Consider the following 15,103-nt stretch of genomic DNA (forward strand, 5'->3'; position numbering starts at 1 on the left):
AAAATTGCTGTGTGCCCTGAATTTTGAAGGTAAAGGGGAACACGATGAGTACAAATCTCACTATGTAACCAGTGGGAAGAGGTAGGATAAAAGGTAAGCTGCTCTGTCCAAAAGGTGTAAGCAAAAGCTAAAGAAAACTTCTAAAACCGAGTCTTTATTGCTGAAATTTCTCTATACCTCTTTCAAGGTTGCCTTGCAGCTGAGAGCTTCTGCTCTCCTAGTGTGAAATATCCTAAAATAAATAACACTATCTTCTGCAGTGGTGTATTATAATCAGAGTAGGAGGTTTTTAAAAGCCAAGCGGAAATGTGTGGTCTAATTTATAGATGACTTGATCAGAGATCAGTTTTCTTACATCCTTAAAGGTATTTTAATATAGTAGGATTTCTTATTATACCTTGTTAGATCATAGGAAATATTTACTACTCAAAATTCTTAAGAAACACATTTCATCTTATTCATTGCCATGTTTCCTTTGCCCCTTCAGCAATAAGATTCATTAGTGTCTGTAAAAATAGACATTTAATGAGATGTTTACTTCATTTAATTAAAGTCTAACATTTTCTGCCTGGAATACAATATCGACTCAGTGCTTTTTTTTTCCCTGCATTAGATACATGTTAACTACAGAACTGGATATTAACAGTGAACAGAGATTTTGTTCTTTAATACCGATAACTCCGTTCTTTATTATTCACTCACTATTCCAGCTGATGTCAGTGGAAGGACATATATAGGAAAAACACTATCAGGCAGCTCAATGTACTTCACATTTCTTGTGTGGCAGCATTTTTTCTTGAAGAAACAAATGCTTTTTGCACGCTAGTTTTAGCATTTGGGTGGCTTATGTGATTTCCTGTCTTGCGGCATCTTCATTTGGAGCACTAGGGTAGAAGCAACCATGGGATAAATGGTTTGGAGAAGGCAGTTTTTGGAAGTTCTGCTTGGCCAGGACAAGCTTCAGCTGGGAACAGGAGTGGAGGAGAAATTTCCTCTTCAGGTTTCACTTTTGTGACTGCATCTGCACGGACAGGCGTGTGGCTGCACCAGCACGGGCAGCTCCTGCAGCGCTGGGTGGGGAAGGCAGGGACAGCTCGCTGTGCTCCCTGGCCCTATTCTCAGCTCACTTGCATTTCTTTTCTTTCCCCCTTGGTTTTCTTGCTGCCTCAATGTGCACTGCTCTTCTGCATGACGAGTTATCAGAGCCCTCAGCAAATCTCTTGAGACACAGAATTTGCAGAGGCTGCCGCTGTGCGCTGTGACCTTACTCTTGCAGGCGGCTGCTTGCTGGTCTCACCAAGGAGCTGTATGCATTAATTGTACACAGCTCATAATATAATTGATTCTGCAATCAAATGTCCCTCTGCTCCAGCAGAGATTGAACCAACAGTCCATGACTGCAAAGCTGTAGCTTTGACTCTTGCCTCACCGCTGTTGGTGAGTTAAGGAGCGTGAATAGCTGGAAGCTCCGTACCTCTCCCTCTCTACAAAAGTGTATGAGGGCACTGACAGTCACACCAAGCCAAACAGCAGAAGAGTTGGATCAAAACAGCTGGCTTTTGGCAAGAACCTTACCCCCAAGTGCTAATCTCTCCAATCTGCCAATGTTTATCCTGAAATTATGCGTCATCAACATAGCCATAATTCTGTTAATTTTGTTGTTGTTGTTGGTTAGTTGTTTTCTGGTGGATCAGCTTTACTTGACTGGAGAGAAAAAAAAAAAAAGGGCAAAAAAATCCCCCATCAAAAAATAATACCTTCTTCCACTGCCAGCAAGGGTTTCATGGGTCCACGCAGCTGGGATCAGCTGGAGTTGTAGCGCAAAGGCATCCTGCCTGCAGCTGAAGAGGCCCCACCTCTCTAATCAGACTTGTGTACATTTTGAAAACAAAAAATTAGGTTCCCTCTTCATTCAATTTTCTTTCCTTTCTGTCTGCTGATACAAATAGATACAGGATATGTCTTAAGAGTCTGCATGATGCCTTCTGACCCACTGGATTGCACTTGAGATAGCTGCTTCAGACCTCTCTTTTAATATGTGTCTTCCACTTCAGACTAAGTCAGCTATTATTTTGTTAAGAATATTAGAAGTGTTTTTTTAAATGTAGTAAATTAAAACTTACCAATTCTTATGTGCCTTTTCTTCCTTTACAATGACATTGTTTGGGCAATACATCAAAAAAAAGCCTTGCTACATTGATGTATGGCACCAATCTATCATGAGAGCACTATATTTTTGGTGATGTATTAGAACAATGCATCATTAAAACATCATTGATGTAGATATATATTACTCAGCTACTGACTGGCTAGCAACAATATATATATATGGGGACTTAGGTTTAATGCATTAAATCAGAAGTGCATGGATTTGAATATAAAATATCTGAATGCCGCTAAGAATGGTGTGAAATTGTATATTAATAGGTATAATGAGAGTCTCTGCAAGACATTTCAATTAAAAAAAAAAAAAGCTGAATTAATGAAGTGGTGGAAGCTGCCCTTCTGCCACCCACATTGTTTTCCTGTTCCAGAATGGGCCAGAAAGGAACGAAAAAGGCAGAATGAAAAGATATAGGGCAATAGTCCAAAGGCATAACTGCCTCCTACGGCTTTGATGGGAAACAGGAAAAATAATAAAAGCAAGTGAAAATTTAAATGGAGAGAAGCAATACCATTCTTTCAGGATTTGCTGACGGCTTTTGGTCTTTTCAATATCACTGACTTTGAAGTTAAAACAGGGCCTCTGATCTTTAATAAACCGAAGTGAGGTGGACCACTAGTGTAGGCACTAATAAAAAGAATGAAAGGGAAGCATGACTGTATGTGATTCATTAGTTTCTAGCAAATTATATGTTTTTGTCCTGGAGCATTTGTTAAATTCCCTTTCTTTTCTAGAATGATTCAGTTTGCCCAAATCAAAATATGGGGTCACATCTGTTGAGGAAAAACCTTGTTGACAGAGCCCTTCACAGACAATTTCCACTTGTGCCTGAATGTAAGATGCACCTGCAGTTTCTTAACATTGTCAGCTCTTCCTGACCCCCACCTTTTGGGAATACGGAGGAAATATATGGGGGGTTAGGGAAAGGCTGTAGCATTTGTTAAAATGGGTTCTTTTTACTTCCTGTTAGGTAAAAGCAGAAGTTGTGTGCCTGATGAGGTTCCTTTGGGTTTATGTCCTTGTTTTTATAGGGATTTGAAATGACTGACCTGAAAGCTTTTTTTTTTTTTTTCTGTTGTCTGCTCTTAATTTCACATGGTGAGAATACTTTTAAAACACTCATTTTTTCATCTCATAGCCTACCTCTGAACTGTAGAAAAATTAACTAATTTTTCAGCAGCTATTACAGCGAAGCATAACAACTTTTATTCAAGTTCCGAGTAGTGTCAGAGCTGAGATTATAGTCAACAGGGTCCTGCCATCTTTTAAACCCTATTTACCCTCCAGAATTGCCAGCCATCCTTCATATTTGGTAGCCATGCTTTATTAGTGTGATTTCTTGTGTTACCACATTACTAGCTCAGCCAAACTTTCAGACCCACTATCATAGCAGAGCAGATTCACGTCAGTAATTTATCATATAAATCACTTATTCCCAATCTGTCTTTAATCCTGAAGAACAAACTGTATGGTTTTGCTGGAAAAAGGCATCCTGTTGATAAGGATAATCTAAACCCTAGAGTAATCTCTAAGGTGCAGATGTACCCTGGTCTGTAAAATGAGAAAGCTACCTGCTAATATTAGGCTGAGTCAGGATGTGCCATGGTTCAGTGATGAAGCTGCAAATTGTTCGGCTACATGAACAGAAGGAGAGAGACCAAGGGCCAGGAGCATGAAGCAGCAGGTTTGGCAGCCTGGGGAAACCACTGGGTAGCATTTTATAACAACGGGGGAGTGCTCCCAGTGCCTGAGGAATCACTTCCAACACAAAGACCCTTCCCTGTGTACAGCCTTGAGCATGTCCTGAACTCAGCCACAGCACTCAGCATCAACAGGCACTGGTTTAGCACACACCCTGTAACTGCCAATAATTAACTTCCTTTTCCACTGCAAGAGCACGCCACGTCAGTGAGCATCACTGACACAGTCAGGTGGCAGCGAACGTCCTGGTTCTGGTGTTCGTGGTGAAGTGGAGGACATGGAGAATAAGCTGCCCTGTAGGTTAAATATGTCATCTGGGAACACGACATGGATGTAAGAATTCAGTGGTACAGGGCATCGCAAGCTCATCTGTTCTTTGTGCAGTTCAGACTGTTTTTTTTTCTCATGGCTTTCAGCAGGTCCCTCAGGTTTTCTGAGCATCAGGTTCCCAGTCTGTAAAATCAGCCTTGCAGGCTTTTGTCATGTCCTGCATAGGAGAGCATTAAAGATTGATTCATTCTTGTTTGAAAATTGCTGTGAAGATGAAAACTGCCATATAAATTCTGCGTATTGTTCCAGTGGCCTCCTGATTTCAAAGGCTGCTGGGGTTAAAATGGTAGGAGACTGATTTAAGCGGAAATCAAGATGTGCTGTGCCTGATGTGGGAGCCAGACAGACCATGTTCACCAGCAGCAGCCTGAGCGAGAGTGATGCTCAGAGAGATGATACAAAAAGCTCTTCGATACCATAAAGACACACATAAAAAAATCTCATTACTGCCTCTTGCACTCTCTAGCCACCATTTCTACAGCTCTATTGGGCTTTGGCAGCAGCGAGAAACATGTTAATGAAACAGAGCAGTATCTGGACCATCTGGGAAGGATATTGTGTCAGGTTGTATGATGAGATATACAGACATCCTTTGGAAGGTGCCAAGGGTGAGACAATAATACGCATGCTTATAATAAAAGCCCTGCCTTTGCAAGCAGATAGCAAAGCACCAGAGGGGCAAAGAGGTGGAGAGAGAAGCTCATGCTGTGACGGGCAGTGGCTCTGCCAGAGCACATGGAAGGAGCTGGCAAATGCTCTGTCGGTGCCTTCCACAAAACCCATCCAGGTAAGAGGAATGGAGCAGCAACGTGACCGACACCACGGTGCCAGCCTGGGCTGGAGCCAGCACGCAAAGCCATCCGCCTGCCCCCAGAGGACAGTGCAGCTGCTTGCTGCTGCCAACGGGAAACCTGGCCCAGGAGAGACTCCAGAAACTTTCGCTCAAATTTTCTCTTTAATAACCAGAGTGATTAAGTTAAGAGGGTTAATTAATAGCCCTGAAAATGCATCGTTAATTACAAAACAGCACCAACTCACTGAAGCCCAGGTACATCGGGCACTCGGTTGGATGAAGAGCCCTGATCTCAGCTACCTGAGCCAGCTGCCAGCCTGGGCACTGCAGGCAGCACCGAAAGGACCTGGGGAGGGGAAGTCCGCGCGTGCTGTGCTCGCCTCCCTCACCTGGATGAGGGGGCAAGGAAACCCTGTGAAGTATGGGGCAACAGCCCCACACAGGGAGCACGCTCTAACTCAGTCTTACGGTGTTATTACCATCCCTCCTCTGTGTCATGGCTATGTCTGCTGGGGAAACCTCTGACAAAACCCAGAACCCATTGGAAACCATGTAGAAGCATATGAAAAAATGTCATCTGAAGGGTGAGAAGCTGCAAATGATGCAGTATGCTGTTTTATTTTGATTACAGTTTTGCGTCAAGTCCAGGCTGCTGTGCCATGACATGCGTGGGAGCAGCTTTGTGGTGGACAAAGGTCTTGTAACCCACTGAGGTTTGGCCATGTTCCCTGCAACCATCCTTACCCTCCACACAGTGGGTGGACTAATAGTAATTAATGAAGACATTGCCATTTTACCATGCCTTTCATTCATTATGAGTACAAATGAGTAAAGCCTCCTGACCCTTCTGTGAGGTAAGAGTGATGGCTTTCCCCATTTTATGGCTGGATAAGCAAAGGCCTGTGGAGATGAAAGGCTGACTGTTCCCAGCCTTGTATGAGTGGGCCAGGGGAGAGGCAGAGGCAGGGAAACCTCCCCTTTCCTCTCACTGCTGCTCACCTGCGTGGCCTCTGCTGGCCCAGGTGTTCTCCCAGGAATGAGCCTGGCATCTCTGGGAGGCCTGCCTGTCTCCCTGGAGGGACAGAACCATGCCTCCTACCACCAGCAGCAAAGGGAACACTCACCGGGACAGAGAAAACAGCACATATAGCTGGGAAGATGGTGCAACAAAGGACAACCTATTTTAAGCAGTATTTCCAAGCACTCCTGCATGCACTTCCACCCTGCCCCTGGCTGGTAGTTCTTGTTCAGAACTGTTTCTGGATGAGGACTGGTGCCCAGAGAGACCACAAGGCTTGGGGATAACTGAAACGAACAGTCCTTAAGTGAGTAGGCCAAGCTTGTTATTGCCTGAAAAAAAATGGGAGATGATCAGGGTCAAGACATTGGAGTGACTGTTTATAGCTGAGCTGTCTTATTAGATCATTAGCTCCAATTTTTGGCCCAGATGTTGTAGCAGATAAAATATGACATAAATTTGCCATAGAAAAGCTGCCTTTGGGCACTCCAGTGTTCGTCGTCAACAGTGCGCGCAGTCATTTAATGTTCCCTCTGGGCTTCCAGGGTAAGCACGGCCTTTACGTAACATACCTACGCACATGCACATATGTGCATGAGGGTTTGGGAACAGTTTTGCTGAATTCTGTGTGGGAAATCAGCATACCTGAATGCTGTGTTGAATTTCTGCGCAGTCGTGTTGTTGCTCATCTGGCACAGCTGTGGCCCTCCCTGGCAGACTGACTGCGTGTGCCTGCTGCAGCAGTTTTGTGAAAAAAAGCCTTTCTGCTGGCACTGCTGCATTCTGCAGCCCTCTCCTCCCCTGAGAGGCTTTGGATGTTACAATACTTACCACAGTTTCACTTGTTACTGCTTTTTCATCCAGCAGGATAAATGATCATGAAGACTCACTTTGCCTTCCTCTGAGCACAGTCTCCTCCATGTAGAGTGAAGATAAATATTCAGGCAAGCCAGTCATCTCAAAAAACATCTAGGCAAGCATTCACATTATTTTAAAAACTCCCTGCCTGACACTGTAGTGGCAATTGCCACAGAAAAGCCTATAAACAAAATAAACGTAATACCATGGAGAATTGGGAGAAGAAAGCAATAGTGCTGCTTGCTATTCTGCAACTGCTTCAAAATCCAAAACAAACCAACCAAAATTGTTGTCCTAGTTATCTTTTCGTCCTTTTCCCTAGGCCTTTTCCATAAGGTACTTAGTGGAAATGAAAGCAATAGTCTTATATAGATAAATCCATAGAATTGAAAAGAGACTGATCTCTTTTCTCTAGGTGCTCGAATGCTACACCAGTCTATATGATGTTTGAAAACCATGTGGGAAGGAGATCATTCTCTCTCAAATTCAAAAGGCTTTTAGAATCACATTTATTCACTTCTATAGCGCTTTTCCATATGGGATTTCAGGGCCTTTTATACAAGAAGGTGCCCCCTTTTCTCCTCTCCTTCCTTTGTGCTTGTTCTTTCACCAGCACAAAGCTGAAGCGAACAATGCTATACGCTCTGCTTTACATCCCGCAACATCCAGGACTCCGAAGAACAAAGAATAAATAGTTGTCGGAGGGGATAAAGATAGAAAGTTCAGAGCAATGGGTAGCTGGGGCTCCACGGAAAGTTCTGGTGCTGATGGAACAAGGTTCATTTTGAGAGCCAAAGAAAATGTGCCCTGAAAACTGGTTCTGATGTGGGCTGGCTATAAAATCTGGACTGAGTCACCCTGCCTCTCTGAGCTGCATTTTCTACAGCTGTAAAACGGGGTTTTGGCCCAAAAGCCTGGGTAATGGTTTTATAAGGCATTATAAAGGACTGCAAGGAAGATAAACAAATAACTGCTTTTTTCATGTGGGAGGGCAGGAGCAAAGACAGAAGGGAAAGAAGCAAATACACTGAGTGGGAGTGTGGGGACACGAGTTGGGACAATTTATTAATTTGGTTTCCATCTTGTTCTGGTAAACAACTTACAGCTGGGTAAGCTCTCTGTGTGATCAGTCCCTGTCTAATGAGGGCTGCCCTGGCCCCTACTATCCACCTTGCTATCCCCCCCAGGTGTCTGGGGTGACCATGCCTCCATGTCCTGCTGCAGCTGCATCGCCCCTGCCTTCCCTCAGTCCCAAAAAGGGGTTCAGGAAACACATCTCCCTGCCCAGCAGTTTGGTACAGAAGGGAAACTGCTTTTCTCTCCAGCTTAGACGTCCCTCTTGAGACCTTGGCATGAGACATGAGGCCGCTGGCAGGACCTGGGAGAAAAGGGAGAAGGAGCAGGGCTTTGCGAGCCCCTAGTGAAGCAGACCCGGTCTTGCCTCCATCCCCTTCTTGCTGATCTCTGTGAAACCATGCCCTTCCCTGCTGCTATAATCACTGATTACATGCCATTTGCCTGTTGTATTAAAGCTGCTTGCTTAATTAATATCATTTTAAAGGGCAGTCTTGGCATGAGGGAGACAAGCTGTTTTGAACTCCAGTAAACACATTCAGTGTGTGATCATCATGAGCGGCTCCTGCAGCCTTTCCACGGCAGGCAGGCAGCAAGCAACGTGAGCTAATGAACTGTGTTTTAACCACCTGATGCTGGCCAGGGCTTTAATCTATCAGGCTTAAGGGCTGCATGGAGGAGGGGAGGCAGAGAGCTTCGGCACACCCCAGCACCATTGAAACTGTTCATCAGCCTGCTCTGCAGTCTACTGCAGAGTTTGCTTTATTAAAGCTCCCCGCTGCCTGCACACGTTCACTGGCACAGACATCGGGAGACAAGCAAACACTTACCCGAGTGCAGAGTACTCGCTGCTGCATTGCAGGGTTTGCTGGCACAAAGCGATGGGGGTAGGTGATCACAGGTAGAGGCGTGGGTCCTGCTGCCTGCCTGTAGCTGCAAGCTTGGTGATTTTTGTAACACGGGATTTGAAGAGGGCTGGGGACAAAACATGCCCATTTCGGGCTCTCTTTCCAGCTCCTCTCTGTCTGGATATCCAGCACCGTTTGTCACTAGTATTGAGAAGGGTCTGTGCTGCTGCTCAGTGTGTTTTTTTTTATTCAGTTATTCTCTAAAACTAAAAATTAATTTCCTTTACGATTCTCAATGGGGTAAGCATAATTTTATTTATTATTGTTATAAATGTACTTCACTTCTATCAAGAGATCCTCTATAAGGAGGAGGATGCTGTTGTGCTGTGGCAGTATTCAAAGTAAATTCAGTCCCCTTCCAAGGAGCCTGCAGTCTGAGTATTAGGGGTTTTCTGGTTTTCCTATAGTTTGTCACTATAGAAGTCACTTTCTTGTAGCAAATGTAAGGTGATGATGAATTGAATTCATTTTTCTTTTTTTTTTTTATCCTCCCAGTAATCCTGTTTGTAGGGTCATGCGTTTTTTTTTTTTTTTTGGTGTGTGTGTGTGTGCCAACACAGAAATATTTGATTATACAAATCATTTACTGAGGTTTAATACCAAATAGCTGGTCTGTTTTATAATGTCTGTAACCACACTGGATTTGTTGTTTTCGACAGATCAACAGACAGTTTTTCTGGAAGAAAGCTGATATTTGCTTAAGAATTTTTAGACACTTCTAATCAACTGCTGTAAATAGGCATGTGGAAATTTAATGATAACAATTTTATTCTTTGTGAGCAGCTGATTCAGAATTTCTTACATACTTGAGGAAGATAGGGCGAAATATTTCAGCTATTTTTTTTTTAATGGAACAAGGACGACTCAGATTTCTTCTCCCTAGTTGTTTCCTACTGATACAATGCTACAGCCTCTGCCTTACTCAGCTTATGTCTAATTGCAGAGTATTTAGCAAAAGGATTCATGTGCAAGTTTTAGATTTGAAGTTAACCACCTATTATACTCAGCTTTGTTAACAGATGTCAGCTGAACAGCAGCTAATTCTAACTGGGAGAAATTCATGTTGAGGACTGTATGAAGGTGGGCTCACATCAGGATGATTCAAGATCTTCAGTTTGAGAGTGTTTAAGCAAAATAAAATATTCCAGGCTTCCTTTCATCAAAAAGCCAGGATGTTTCAGTGCAAGCGTGACATCTGCGGATGCACTGGTTACTGACAGCCTCCTGGGACAAGCCAGCCAGCAGGGTTGGGTATTGTGGGAATTAAAGCTCAGTGTTCGTATTGCAGCTTAATTGTCGAGTGCACACATTGTCTGAGGGAAAAACACAATTTACCTAAAACGAGCAATTGGGGCTCAATTTCTGAAGCTGTTGAAGATCTCCCAAATCCAACAGACGTTGGTGGGAGCCCTGGGTACCAGGTACTTGCGAAAACAAATTCTCATTCTCATCTTCAAAAGATGAAGGTTGCAAAAGAGAAGCCAAAGATGATTTCATTTTCACTTTAACCTTCCATGTCCCAATTTTCATAATAAAATATTTTACTATCTTTAAGGAGCTTTAAGGGTTAATTCAAGGTAATATAGTCTTAGGAGTCCCTCAAGGAAGACGTTGGGAAGTGACACAGTTGTTATGCTGTTAAATTGCTCAAAAATGGCCACTTTCTCATCATTCAAATCCTACTTTAATTCACTTCCTCCAGTGACCCTTTCAGTGTTAATCCACTACACAGAAGTGTCGCAGTTTTAATTAAAAAGGAAATCTCTATCTCGCTAAGCTTAGTCTGCCATCTGATCATGCAGTATGGTTTATGAATAGCATTATCTGTCTAATTTACATTATAAAACCATTACTTAAGCAAGGCAGAACACGTTGGTAGCACTCAGTAAATAATTCTGCTCTAACCAAAATAAGCAATGTTTTAAGCAAAACTACTGTAAGAAGAGAGAAGTTAGCACATCATACACAGTGCTGCACACAGGGAGAGGTACAGGGATGCAGAGAGCTCAGTGGGATACCTCATTAAAATGAGATCTCTAAATTGAGTTTGGAACAGCTTCTGAAAATATATGTTCCAGCTCAACCACAAGATATGGATTTGAGGCAGGATTTACTGGATTAAATTATCTGGCTTCCGGTATAATGAAGGCTAGTGGTCCCTACTGACTTTTAAAATTTATGATCTTAACTACTGGCAATGGTTATGTCCCTGGTCACTTGGAACTCCATAAATCAAACAGCGTGGAGTGCTGCAGAGCTACAGACTGTCCTGAGGGCCTGCACAGGGCAAATATTCACGCTGTATGGACCAACAACCCCAAATCCTGCCCCAGCAGTCAACAGGATCTGCACGAGCCTTGGATTGGGACTCTGGTGCAAATCTCCACTTAGTTGTTCTTACGTTCAGGTCAAGAAGCTAAAGTAGCTGTTTCAGGACACTACCAGGATGAAGAAAAGAAGTTATTAAAAACAAAAAAGAAGAAGAAAAAAGGTTTGCTGTTTAGATCCCAGCCATGCTAACACATCAAGGTAGCAAATGTGATTGGGGAGTCACAGAGTGAGAACAGAGCCCTAATGGGAGCACAACAACTTTTTTCACATTACTGTCAGGTTTTTAAAACATAGTGGGAGGAAAGCAGTGGGGGAAGGATGAGGAGAGAGAAACTGGATCTTGTGTTTCTTGTTAGAAGAACAAGAAGGCAGGCACAAGATCTGTGTCACTCTGTAAACTCTTTACCTCAGAGGAAGGTGAACCCCACCTGGCAGAAATTAAATATTAATGCATCCAATCATGTCCAAAAGTACATAAAGCTCAAGGGACATCTTATGATACCTTTTGAAAAGAAGATCTAGTTTAATTCATTTGCATATCCTGATACCCAATCCTGCAGATTAGCATCAGTGGGTTAATGCACTGCTACCATTAGGCTCCCTTGAGGTTATCAGAAAACTATATGTAACAAACTGTAGGCACTGAATTGAAGCATCTGGTCAGGGAAAGCCAGATCGAACTACATCGTCTTAATTGTGACCCAGTTTGGGATGCAGCAGAGTGGCAGCAACCCCTGGCAGGAAGAAACAGTAAATTGATTTCGGTGAGAACCTCATCAATCTCCAATCACTGTGACCCATGGATCATTAATCTCATTAAAAAGTTCAACCTCATGGCAGAAGTAATAGCACACTGAAAGTGTGTAAATCAGATATGCTTTCACAAATTTTAACAGGTCTGGCTGGCATCCCTAAGGAGAACTCCATTTCTCAATTGGGCAAATTCTCCGCTGACTCTAGCTGAATTTCAGTCATTTACTCTGCATCAGATACTGTCTTTTAGGCCCAGGAAAACTATCCAGAAGGTATCTGTCCTATTATTGAGCCATGCTTATAATACTCATGTTAGGGAAGGAAGAGCTGAATCAATGGGCATGATAAATCACCTCCTAACGTTGTGGTCTTTTTGACAACAGACCTCTCTGCTGTCTGAGCTCTTTAGGTGAGGTGATGGGTAAAGAGGCTGGGAAACACAGCTGGGAGTACGCAGCCAACCCTGGTTTTCTGTGTTCCTGCGAGTCCCAAGGAATACAGAAGAGTGTATTGTTTTGGAGGACAAACAGCAAAGAAAGTCAGTTGTTCATGTTTGTATTTTAACTGTGGCAGAGCCTGTCTTATTACTGAGTTTAGGGTTTTGTTGTCTTGAAGAGAGATTTTGGTATAAAAAGGATGAGTTTTGAGGGGTCTTTTGTGCTAAATTTTTGGCAGGGAAATTGCTCAGTGTCCCTCGGACTATTTCTCATCAGTACATCTGTTCAGTGTGTGGCCAAATCACAGAGAGATGCAATCCTGCAGGATGGGATGAGCTGATTTAATGGCTAACTGCCACTGGAGGGGAGGTACCACTCTCCCCTGCCTTCTTGCCTTTCCAGCTGTGCACGTCTGCCATTTACTGTGTGTCCACTCTGGCACTTGTCAGATCCACCTGTGATCTACATCCATTTGCTAAGCCAAGGGAAACCTAATGCAGCAAAAATAAAATTGATGGTTTTCTCCTGGCTTAAGGAGCTGCATGAGCTCGGATGGGACCAATGAATGAATGTCCAAACTTGCACAGGAAAGAGGGGGAAGTGAGTGGTGAGGAATGGGAATGCAATAAAGAAAGAGATGTGAGGAGGTAGCTGGGCTGCGAGACCACCGCTTGTAAGCAATGCATGGCTCGGATAGCTCACATGTTTGTGGAACCAGAGCATATGAGGCTGAAATGCCATCTGTATACAGATAATACACAGATCAATAACTCATTTCCATTGCTTTCAGTCAGTACAGAGTCCCAGTTTTCCAGTAACAAGATATGCAAACCAGGGAGGCTTAAATCTGGACAACGTGTCATTAGTCAATCAAAGCAGCAGCCTTGGCTGTGACATGCCCGATTGGCTCCTCCCTCATTTCATGAAGTAGCCAAGAGAATGTGGGGTGTCTCTGAGTACCTATTTGTAGAGTTGTAGGAGCAGTTGAGAAAACTGCTTACATACAGAGCACAGTTGGAAAAATTGTCCTTGTTCCTCTTAGACCTTGTGAACATCATCCAGGGCTCTGAGTGCATCCAAACAGTCCATATGTAGTCAGATCTGCACCTTGGCCCTGATCTCCTGGTCACCAACACTGAAGCCATGTCAGCCCAGCTCCTATCTGAAGCAAGCTGAATAATTTCCCTGAAGAAACCTGGGTGTATTTGGGAGAGCTGCTCTCTCAAGGCCTGCACTCCACAGACACTACCCACACAGTTCCCCAAGAGCGTTCTCCAGCGCCCATGGGCTTATACTCATGCACACTGCTACATGGGCACAAACGTCACTTGGCTGTGTTCACAAGTCTCCTAGCTGGTACGGAAAGTGCGAGTCTCAAGAACTCTAAAGCCATCCTGTCCTAAAAGTTCGTCAGGAGCAAAAAGGAATTCAGGACTCCCAGGGCGCCCACATGCCTTGAACTGGCTGAGGCCCAGGCCTGTGCAGCAGGGAGAGTTGCAGGAGGCAGAGAGGAGGAGGTAGGAGGCCAGCTGGGTGTGCTGGGCTTGGCCTGCAGCACTGAGTCGTTTGACTTCAGATTCACCAAAACAAAGGCTGCACATGTCAACTACCATGCCATGCAGCTTGACATGCATGCCTCTATCACAAACTATGCCAGTTTGGGACTTCAGTGCCGTAAGTGTGTTTTGTGCTGCACTGTCACCTGGGTCTGAAGCATCATGCTGAGTCTGAGAGGTCCAGGACCTTAACAAGCCTTGAGAGACTCTCTTGAGCCACACATTCACCCTTTACAGCTTCATTGCCATGCTCAGGACAAGTGGAGGGCCCCCAAGAGCAAGATTGGTATTGCTCCTGGCTCTGGTAGGTGTCCTGCCTAAGTCATGTTTACTGAAGAGCTGAGAGGAAAAAGTCATGTTTAGGTACAACAATGTTTAGGAAAGATATGCTGTGTGATTTGGGAATTCTTCAGCAAAGATGGGCAGCTCAGGGGCAGGGACAAAAGAGACTCATCTCTTACGCACGCACACACACACACACAGACACACAGACAGACAGACACACGAGCAGCCTTTTCCACCAGCAGCCTCCCATCCTTGTTTGCCAACAGCAACACCCAGGCCCTAAGAGCACTTCCATGTAGCAACGTGTTATGTCACAGCTTGGCTGGCAGCTAAGAGCCAGGCACATAATTGGGGCAACAGTGGTGCACAAACACCATCTGGCCAAAATTGGCTCTAACAGGCATCTGTGTGTAGCCATCCATAGCCCTAGTTTGAGCCGGCCTTGTCTGCAGCCCAGAGGGTGAGGTTTTCTGTGGTGGAGCTCTGACGCTGTGTGCTGAGGAATTGATGGCAGCAGAAGCGGTTGTAGCAGAAGCAGGCAACGTGTTTTTGGAACAACTGCTGAACAGCCTCTGCACACATTTACTGGGCTTGGTCACCTTCTGAGGAAGAGGCCAGTGTGGTTCTCTGCTGTGCATGGGGCAAGTCTATGCTGACCCCAGTGCTGGTGGGGCACGTGCTCAGCCCCAGTTACAGGCAGCAGTGGAGACTGTTAGGATGCCAGGTTTGCTCTGCTGCGGTGTGGTCACAGCTCACACGCTCCCGAGGGACACAGGCCATATTGTCCAAGTCAGCCAGGACACCAGGGTTTGCTCCAGGTGCGAGCTGCAAAGACAGTGTCAACAGGCTTTCTGTATCCTCTCTAACAGGACTGCAGTGCATAAGGGTATGTTCA

The 15,103-nt window shown here is 44.4% G+C and overlaps 1 long non-coding RNA gene across 1 annotated transcript in view; it reads right to left on the reverse strand.

Moving 5' to 3' along the window:
- Nucleotides 1-15,090, reverse strand: part of LOC308196752 — a 36,680-nt gene extending 21,590 nt beyond the window's left edge. Inside the window, exon 1 of the long non-coding RNA XR_013952379.1 lies at nucleotides 5,988-15,090. This is a non-coding gene — a long non-coding RNA (uncharacterized lncRNA). The remainder of the gene's footprint in view (nucleotides 1-5,987) is intronic.
- Between the last annotated feature and the right edge of the window lie 13 nt (nucleotides 15,091-15,103).

Source organism: Anser brachyrhynchus, assembly GCF_964034855.1.
Source record: "Anser brachyrhynchus genome assembly, chromosome: 5".
Taxonomy (NCBI): domain Eukaryota; kingdom Metazoa; phylum Chordata; class Aves; order Anseriformes; family Anatidae; genus Anser; species Anser brachyrhynchus.